Source organism: Cetorhinus maximus, unplaced genomic scaffold (assembly GCF_964194155.1).
Source record: "Cetorhinus maximus unplaced genomic scaffold, sCetMax3.hap1.1 HAP1_SCAFFOLD_448, whole genome shotgun sequence".
Classification (NCBI taxonomy): domain Eukaryota; kingdom Metazoa; phylum Chordata; class Chondrichthyes; order Lamniformes; family Cetorhinidae; genus Cetorhinus; species Cetorhinus maximus.
Window position 1 is genome coordinate 205,259 of NW_027596392.1, and position 10,262 is coordinate 215,520.

Sequence of the window (10,262 nt, forward strand, 5' to 3'; positions counted from 1 at the left end):
CATAAAGGTAAGGACGATATCCTTCAGTTATAAAGGGCATTGGTGAGAACGCAACTCGAGTACTGTATGCAGTTTTGGTCTCCTTATTTATGGATGATTTTAAATTCATTGGATGCGGTTCACAGGAGGCTTATGGGATTGGGACCTGGAATGAGTTGGTTGTCTTATGAGGAAAGGTTGGACAGATGGGGCATGTTTCCACTGGAGTTTAGAAGAGTAAGGGGCGATTTGATTGAAGTATACAAGATCCAGAAAGGCCTCGACAAGGTAGACGTGGAATGGATGCTTCATCTTGTGGGTGAGAACAGAACTAGGGACGGGGTCAACGTCTGATAAGAAGGGATCGCCCTTTCAGGATGGAGATGAGGAGAATTATTTTCTCTCAGGTGTTTGTGTGGCTTTGGGACTCTGTGCCTCAGAAGGCGGTGGAGGTGGGCTCAGTCAATATTTTCAATGCGGACGTAGATAGATTCTTGTGAGGCATGGTGACCAAAGTTCTCAGGGGTTATGGGCGTAGATGGGAATGTGGAATTCAAGACACAAACAGGTCAGTTGGATGGCACAGCAGACTTGAGGATCCGAGTGGGCCACCCCTGCTTCTATGTCGTATCTTTTCCTGTGACATTCCAAGAATATATATCCATTAAGATATTTCATTGCTAAGCTTATGCACAGTACAATTCCTAATGTCAGCCTTATCAATTAGTGCAATGTGTCAATTAGGTGATGTTTAACAAAGTGAGCACCTCATTTTTCAGTTATGCATGGGTCTGCTCTTGAGATCCTACCCTTGTCTCTTCCGGGAACCAGGCTTGTTCCCTTGGATTGATGGTAGTGGTTGCATGAGCAAAATGCCAGTCCATGAATATAAGGTTGAGTTCGAATTCAATTCTGCTGCTTCTGATGGCCCACAGCGCACAGTGGATTCCATGATTGGAGTTATGTGACCGGCTCTGTGTCTATCACAATGAATGCCAAGTTCCACAAAACACAATGCCCACCATGTGAAGGCAGGGGCCGATCGTCAAAAGGACTGTGAGGCATTCATTCCTAGCAGCACCGCCAGGGACAGATGCACCTGCAGCAGGTAGATTGGTGAGGATGTGGTCGATTAGAATCTTCCCTCTCGTTGGTTAACCTGCCCCGGGTCTATTGTGCCTTACAGCGCTCGGCCACCTGGGTCTGTAACGGTGACCAAGAGAAATACTTTGTGATGGGGATGCAGGTCCCACAGCAAATACCATTATATACCCTTGATAAGCTCAGTGCATCTTCCATGTCGTGTTGAACATGGATGAGTAGAGATTGACCAGATTCCGGAGAGTGGTAGGTGGCTGACAGCTGGAGGTTTCCATTCCCCTGTTTGACCTCATTCATTGTGACATCAGAGAGACTTGTGTCAATGTTGAGCACTCCTGTCGCAAGACTCTATTTACTGTATGCCACTGTGGCATCATGTCGGGCTGATCTGGCCATTCATTGGGATATGACTAACCTAGGGATGTGGGCGATGAACCTATGACCTTGGATTAAAAGTTACGATTCCTAGAGTGTGATGTTGTTGGAGGTGCCTGGTGTCAATATGGCCCTGTCATGTCCTGACCACCACCCCCTCCCTTGTAGATATGGTGACACATTGATCGGAGTGAGAATTGAGAAACGGACAAGGGGCGGCGATCGACACAGCCAGTTTTATTCACATGATTCAGAAAGCAGTAGGTCAATGGTCATTGGATCCACACAATGTATCAGAGCCTGGATTGCAGGAAATACAGATTGCTTCAGTCGGAATCACGGGCGAATCGCACATTGGACATGTTATGTTTATCCAACCACGTTATGTCTGCAGCACCTGAGCCATAATAGGCAGTCTCCATTGATCTGTCTCCAATGTCTGGAACATGGTGCCAATCTGCAGACGCCTCCTAACTCCACACATCCTTCGAGAGCTTCAGGGAAACAAAAAGGAAGAGTTCATTGATAACAACATTCAGAGCTCTGCCGCACTTAGGTGGGATTTAAGCAAATTCTTTGGAGGCTGGAACTGTGAACAGCGCTCCCAGTGTGGTCTATCCGAGGGATCTGTAGGCAAGAACAGTGCTCAGTGCCCCAGGTGTATTCTGACTGAAGGATATGGAGACCGGAACTATTCACGGTGCACCGACTGTTGTCTAACCAAGGTATATGGAGGCAAGAGCTGTGCTCAGTGCTCCAGGTGTGTTGTGACTGAGGGATATAAAGACCTGAACTGTGCACAGTTCTACGAGTGTTGTCGAACCGAGGCATCTGGAGACCAGAACTGTGCTCAGTGCTCCAAATGTGATCCAGCCGATGGAGACCGGACTGTGAACAGTGCTCCGAGTGTGGTATAACCGAGGGATATGAAGACCAGCATTGTCCACAATGCTCCAAGGGTGGTCTATTTGTGGGTTATGGAGACCAAACCTGTGCACAGGGCTCCAAGTATGGTCTAGCTGAGGGATATGGAGACCAGATGTTTGCACATTGCTCAGAGTGTGGTCTAACCGAGGGAAAAATAATGCAAGATATCACCGAGTGGCAGCACATAGATGGGAAGCACAAGGCGACTAGAATATTCGAGAAGGATGAATAATTTGAAAAAGAAAAAAATTAAGGAAAGGTGCACAACTGAGATGGACATCTTTCTGTTTGGGAAGATTTTAACGGTTGGGGAATAAAGATGGGCGGATGAAGTTACGGCACCAATTGATTGGTATCACAGGCTGAAGAGGCTGAATGGCCTCTTCTTCAATCTCTGAATGTTTCTGCTCTGTTCTTCCTGGGAGATTTGTACTCACCGGGCATCCATTCACTCACCAGTCCTCCCTCAGTGATGGGCTGTAGCTGCACAAGGAGTCCAACTACAAAGAGTAGTGCTTTCCTCATCTTCCACTGATCCCCTCAGAGTCACAATGAGGTGACTGGATTACGGATGCCCTTTATATCAGCGCACGTACCATTCTGTAGTTAATATTCACACAGACACACGGTTAGCGCTGGCTCCACCTTGAGCTTATTAAACGAGCTATTCATTAACTGAGACCAACAGAGTGAAAGACTAATGTTGTCTCCTAAGTCATACGTCATCGAGGCTGTGTAAAATCGCAGCAAAACATCCCTCGAATTCTCTTGCTATGAATGCCAACATACCATTTGCCTTATCTTACGCCTGTTGCACCTGCATGCTTACCATCAGCAACTGGTGTGCGAGGACACCCAGGTCTCATTGCACATTCCGCTCTCTCAACTTATAGCCAATCAGATAATAATCTGCCTTCCTGTTTTGGCTACCAAAGTGGATAACCTCATTTATCGACATTATATTGCATCTGCCAAACATTTGCCCACTCACTATATTTGTCCAAATCACAGTGAAGCATCTCAGCATCCTCCTCACAGCTCACCCAGGTGGGAGACCCAGCTATGTGTCATATGCCAATTTGGAGATCTATCATTCAGTTCCCTTAACTAAATAATTAATATATATATTGTATAGCTGGGGTCCCAGCACCTATCCCTGTGGCACTACACTGGTCACTGCCTGCTTTTCAGAAATGAACCGTTTATTACTGTTGCTTGTTTCCTGTCTGCCCACCCATTATCTATCCAACTCAATGCACCTCCTCCACTCCCATGCGCTTTAACTTTACAGGCTAATCCCTTATGTGGGACTCCGTCGAAAACCTTCTGAAAGTCGAAATAAAGCACATACACTGCCTCCCCTTCATCAACTCTTCTAGCTACATCCTCTGTAAATTCCAGTAGATTTGTCAAGCATGAATGCCCTTTCGTAAACCCATTGCTCATTCTGCCCGATTCTTCTACTGTTTTCCAAATGCTCAACTAATAAATCTTTTATAATGGACTCTAGAATTTTTCCCAATACCGACGTCAGGTTGACAGGCCTATGATTCCCTGTTTTCACTCTACATTCCTTTTCAAATAGTGAGGTTACATTAGCTGTCCTCCAATCTGTAAGAACTGTTCCAGAGTCTATAGACTCTCAGAAGATGACCACCAATGCATACACTATTTCTAGGACACTTCCTTAAGTAATCTGCGATGTAGATTATCAGGCCCTCGGGATTTATGGGCCTGCAATCCCATCAATTTCCCCAACACCGTTTCCCTACCTACTCTGATTCCTTTCAGTTCCTCACTCTCACTAAACTCTGCGTTCCCCACATTTCTGGTTTGTTATTTGTGTCCTACTTTGTGAAGAGAGAACCAAATTATTTAGTTGATCAGCCATTTCTTTGTCCCCCATTACAATTTCCACTGTTTCTGACTGTACGTGACCTACATTGATCTTGACTAATCTTCTTCTCTTCACATGCCTATAAAAGCTTTTATGGTCAGTTATTATGTTCCCCACAAGCTTAGCCTGATACTCTCTTCTCCCATTCTTAATCAATCCCTTGGTACTCCTTTGCCGAATTCTAAACTGTTACCAAACCTCAGGACTGTTTTATTTTCTGGCTAAATTGTATCCATCTTCCTTGGACTTAATACTTTGCCTAATTTCTCTTGAAAGACATGGCTTGGCCATTTTCTTGCTTTACTTTTGCACCAGACAGGAATTATTAATTGTTGCCGTTCACTTTAGCTCTTTGAATGTTTGTCATTGCCTATCCAAAATCAGTCCTTTAAGTAACGTCTCCCAATCCATCATAGCCAGCTCGCGCCTCAAACCATCGTAGTTTCATTTATTAAGATTCAAGACCCTAGTCTCAGAACCAGTTATGTCACTCTCTAACTTGATGAAGAACTCAACCATGTTATGGCCGTTCATCCCCAACGGCCCTCCCACAACTAGATGGTCAATTACTTATTTCTCAATTTACAATATCAAGTCTAGGATAGCCTGATCCCTAGTTGTTTCCTCAACGTATTGGTACAGAAAACCATCCGGTATACACTGCAGGAATTCCTCCTCTACAGTATTGTTACTAATTTGGTTTTCCCAATCTATATGCAGATTAAAGTCAACCATACCGACAGATGTTCCTTTATTACATGCGTCTCTAATTTCCTGTTTAATGCCATTCTAACCGTCACCACTATAATTCGGGGGCCTATAATACAATCCCCACAAACGTTCTTTTGCCCTTTGGTGTTTCTCTGCTCCACCCACACAGATTCCACAATGTTGTAGCTAATATTATTCACAAATATTGCATTAATTTCCACTTCAAGCAACAATACAATCCACTGCCTCTTCACTTTTGTCTGTCCTCCCTAAATACTGAATACCCCTGGATGTTCATGGCCCATCCGTTGTCACCCTGCAGCCAAATCTCCATAAGCCCGAGTATATCATACCTATTAACATCTATTTGTGCAGTTAATTCACCCACTTTATTGGGAATGTACCTGGCGCTAAGGCACAAAGCTTTAAGGGTTGTCTTTTTAACGTTATCTGCCCCACTCCCATTATCTTTCACTGAGGCCCTCTTGTTGCATTTGAATTGCGTGCCTATCACTTTTCTTATTCCCCTTTCTGTCTTTTGTTCTTGTTCTTGATTGCTCAACCTCTGGCATTTATTGTCAATCCCTTATTGCCCCTTGCTCAGAGAGTATTTATGAGTCAACACCACCATTGCTGCGGGTCAGGAGTCACGTGTAGGACAGACTGGGTAAGGATGGCGGATTTCCTCAACAAAAAATAAAAAAAATAGTGGAAAAACGCAGCAGGGCAGGCAGCCAAGACGGAGAAGTGTACAGTTGAGGTTTCGAGTCCTCATGATCCTTCAACAGAACTAAGTAAAAATAGGGGAGAGGTGAAATATAAGCTGGTTTGGTGGGGTGGGGGGGGGGGGGGAAGGGGCAGGGGACGGGGTGGAGAGTGGGGGGTGTTTGGGACAAGCAACAAGTGACAGGAGGAGGTAACCAAAATATGTTTCAGACAAAAGAGCAAAGAAGTGTTGAAGGTCGTGATATTATCTAAAAGAATGTGCGAATTAAGAATGGATAGTAGGACAGGCAACGTACAGATAGCTCTAGTGGGGGTGGGGCGAAATAAGACTAAAAGGGCATAAAAGGTATAGATAAATGATCCGTGGAATACATTAAAAATAATGCAAATAGGTTTCCTCTCCTAAAGGACATTAGTGAAGCAAATATTATTTTACGAAAATCGACAATGGTTTCGTGGTTATCATTAAACTTTAAATTCCAGATTTTTATTGAATTCTAATTCCAACATCTGCAGTGGTGGGATTCTAACCCTCGCACCCCAGAGCTTTATCCTGGCTCACTGGATCATTATCACAGCAACAAGCCATTGCACCATCGCCTCTCCTGTAGGGAGCATTGTCAATCCAAATGTTGCAGTTGGTGTTAATGTCCAGATCATACAAAATGTATCTAACTGGCAGTGCTGGTTCAGGGGCAAAATATCCACTTCCTTTCTCTATGAATTGCTGTGATACGGCAGGTGTTATTTACCAGGCTGACCAACCTCCCAAGGGAAACTTGGACAAGCTATCGTGACAATTTTGCAATTTGTATTTATTACGAGCAGGCTTTTGCACTGAATTCAGAAGTAATGTTTCCGCTATCGCCTATTAACAACAAAAAAACTTAAACGCACGCAAAAGGTTACAGTTACATAGTTATAACAGTTCCCCAGATTTCTACTTTAACCTGACTCCCAACTACACAGCCCCTTTAAGGCAAACGTTCAAAAGAATTCCAAATTATTAACACACCCACGAATATTGCCACAAGCACCCAGTGGTTAATGTGATTTCAAAGGCGTTTCAAACAACTTTCGGTACTGAAACACCAAACTTCTGCAGGGGAGGGGGTGAGGGGTTTGGGCGGTGGCGGAGCTACAAGCTTCCTCCCCAAGTCTGTTTCTAATGAATGCACCTTCGAAGATCTCACTCGGCCACACCTTACACAGCCTCCCACCCTTATTCAAATATATTTCGCCCTTTTTAATCTGTGAATCTCATCGTTTCAACTAGTTTTTAGGAGTTACTTTTCCCAAGATATACAAAGTTTTCCATGTTATCATTATGGACGACGCTGTTGGGAATAATCATATTAATAACCCAGCCTTATTTGTCATTTCAGGTGTAAAAATCGCCTCATGTCCCCTTTGAAGATCGAACACTTCTTCACTTATCAAAACATGCAAACTTCATTCACACCATCTCTGCTGATACCTCACCCAAGCTTACTCAACTCCATTTCAAATGCCTGTTTTACACCTCACTTCTTTGGTCATTTAAAACTTGCAGTCTAACCAGCTCTATTTTGGTTAGATTCGCCACACACCCAGAATCATATACGCACACATATACACACTCACAGACATACATACACAAACAAGCACGCACACACACATATACACACGCACGCACACACATATACACATACACACACACACACACACACACATACACACACACTCACACAAGCACACACACACAGAAACACACACAGACACATACACATACACACAGGCATGCACACACACCCAAATGCACACACACATCAAAGACACACACAAACAAACATGCACACTCACACACAGAGATATACACACGCACAGACACATACCCACGCACACAAAAACAAGCATGCACACTCACACAAACACACACACACACATATACACGCAAATGCGGACACAAACGCAAGTACAGACACACACACGTGCTCACACATACGCAGAGACACACACTCACACATACGTGCACATACACACACGCACATGCACACAGAGAAGTGCACGCACACTTTCACACACACGGACAAGCCTGCTTTAAAGTACCCCACAATAATATTAGGAAAATATGATAGTTCATTGACAGAATTGTTCTATAGATTAGTTCATGATTGATGTGTTTACCTATCGCTTTTTAGCTTACATTCCGTCTCCTATCTGCGACCATATGCTCAGCCAGCGCCAGCAACACGAGGACCAGGAACATTACCTTCTTCAGCATTCCCCAAGTTGCTCAAAGTAAGAGGTGAGTTGACTGCAGCACTGAAATTCTTAATATGATCTCAGGAAGGAATCTGTGGTTAATCTTCACACACACACAGACAGTGAGGATAGGCTCATCTTTCATCTGGTTTAAGTAACAGTCCGCTAGCTGAGGCCAGCAGTGACAGGAATGAGATGTCGAATGTAATTAATGAATTGAAATGATAATTTAAACTCAAGCCAGGTTTTCATTAATAAAAGTGGGGGTGGGGGAGGGGGGCGCACAAATATGAGCAACTATTGAATTGGGGTAGATTAAAAGGAGCCCTTTGCCATGATTAATGTAAGAATCCTACAGCAAACAAGGAGGCCATTCTTCCCATCGTGTCCATGCTGGCACAATCATTCCTACTCAGTCTCTCCTCCTTCCCCATCGCCCTGCCATTAAAAAAAAATCCTTTTGATTCCTTGTCAACACTGCCTTTTGAAAGATACTGATTCGGTCTGCTCCTGCCACCAACTGAGGCAGCGCATTCCTGATCAGAACTCAGTGTGAATAGGGATTCTCCTCACTTTCGAACTGATTCATTACAGATGATTTTCAACGCGTTTCTGATTGATAGCAAATCGCCCACTCTGGACATCATTCCATTGTCAATACTGGAATGAGACTAGCGCTCAGCTCTGCCCAGTGCCCAAGTGGGAACAATATTTACCCACCAACCAATGTCACTAACACCACTTGCCCGATGCTGCACGGTTGATGGTGGGAGCTTAATTTGAGAACGTCGCCTTCCATGTGTTCCTAGATTTGACCAAAGGCTACACTTCAACGCGATTTATTTGGCTGTGCTACACGTTGGAACATTCTTATGCTTGAAAAGGTGCTATTTAATTGAAAGTCTTTAATTCACGCCCACAATTGTCTTCAAAACCTTTGCTCTCTGCCATGTTCTCTTCCTCTGTCTCAACCTCCTCTCTCTCTCTACATATCCATCCACCTATCCAACTATTTATGTACCTATGTATCTATGTATCTATCTATGTATGTATCTATCTATCTATCTATCTATCTATCTATCTATCTATCTATCTATCTATCTATCTATCTATCTATCTATCTATCTATCTATCTATCTATCTATCTATCTATCTATCTATCTATCTATCTATCTATCTATCTATCTATCTATCTTTGTATCCATCTGTCCACCTGTCCATTTATCTATCCACCTATCTATCTATCGATCAATCTCTATATATCTATCTATCCATCATTCTCTCTTTTTCTCTTCCCTCTCTCTGTCTTGGTGAAGATTTATCTGTCTCTCTGCCATTCTACCTTTCACCCCAATCTCTCTGCCTGTATCTCCCTTTGCCTCTCTCAACCTGCCTTTCCCCATCTCTCGCTCTCTCTTTCTCTATGTCTCTCTCCCTGTCTATCTCTCACCCGCATCTTTCTCTCTTTCTCTCCACCTCTCACTCTCTTTCCTTCCACTCTCTCTCATACTCACTATCTGCCACTCTCACTCCTACGTCATGGCCTGAAACACTCCCTACTCGCCCTCTTTCTCTAACGCCTCCCTCTAGCTTTCTCTCACGATGATTTTATTTCCTCTTTTCCCATTCGCATTGCACCCACCGCCCCCGTCTCTTTCTCTCTCTCTCCCTCTCTCTCTCTCTCTCTCTCTCACCCTCTCTCACCTCACTTTTCCCTACTTATCATCGAAACATCAAACGACTGCAGGTCAGTGAGAGGCCAATTGGCCCCTCGTATCTGCCCTGACTCATTGCAGGAGTAACTTACCCAGTGCCAGTTAGGGGTCTTTCCACTGAAGAGCCATACATGTTTTTCCTGGTCAGGTCATTGCCAATTCTTTTCTTGAAAGGCTCGATTGAGTGTGCCTCCAGCGCGCTATCTGGCTCTGCATTCCCGACTTGAACCATTTGCTATGCAAATAAACAGTTTCTCCTTGTGTCACCATCGCTTCTTCAGCCAATCTCCTTCAATCGTAGCCCTCTGCTCCTCGAGCCTCACTCCCTCCCCTTCTCCTGTTCCTCTCACATTATCTATTTGTTTTTCTCTCTTTCTGCCTCTGCCTTCTACATCAGCCGAGAGAGTTAAATATTTCTCATTTAAAGCCGTTGTCAGTGTGTTAAACATTTGCCTCTGAAGCGGACCTGTCCTGTCCCCAGTCGCCATTCTGTCTGGCGGAGCTTGTTGTCCAGCCAACCGGTAGTTAGTTGATGATCAACCTGCTGGCCCTGCCAACTCCTGTGCACTATTATCCAAAGGTCACTG

The 10,262-nt window shown here is 44.2% G+C and overlaps 1 long non-coding RNA gene across 1 annotated transcript in view; it reads right to left on the reverse strand.

The window, feature by feature from the left end:
- LOC144673717 (uncharacterized) overlaps positions 1-9,874 on the reverse strand; it is a 45,517-nt gene extending 35,643 nt beyond the window's left edge. The window contains exon 1 of the long non-coding RNA XR_013574408.1: positions 9,768-9,874. This is a non-coding gene — a long non-coding RNA (uncharacterized LOC144673717). The remainder of the gene's footprint in view (positions 1-9,767) is intronic.
- Between the last annotated feature and the right edge of the window lie 388 nt (positions 9,875-10,262).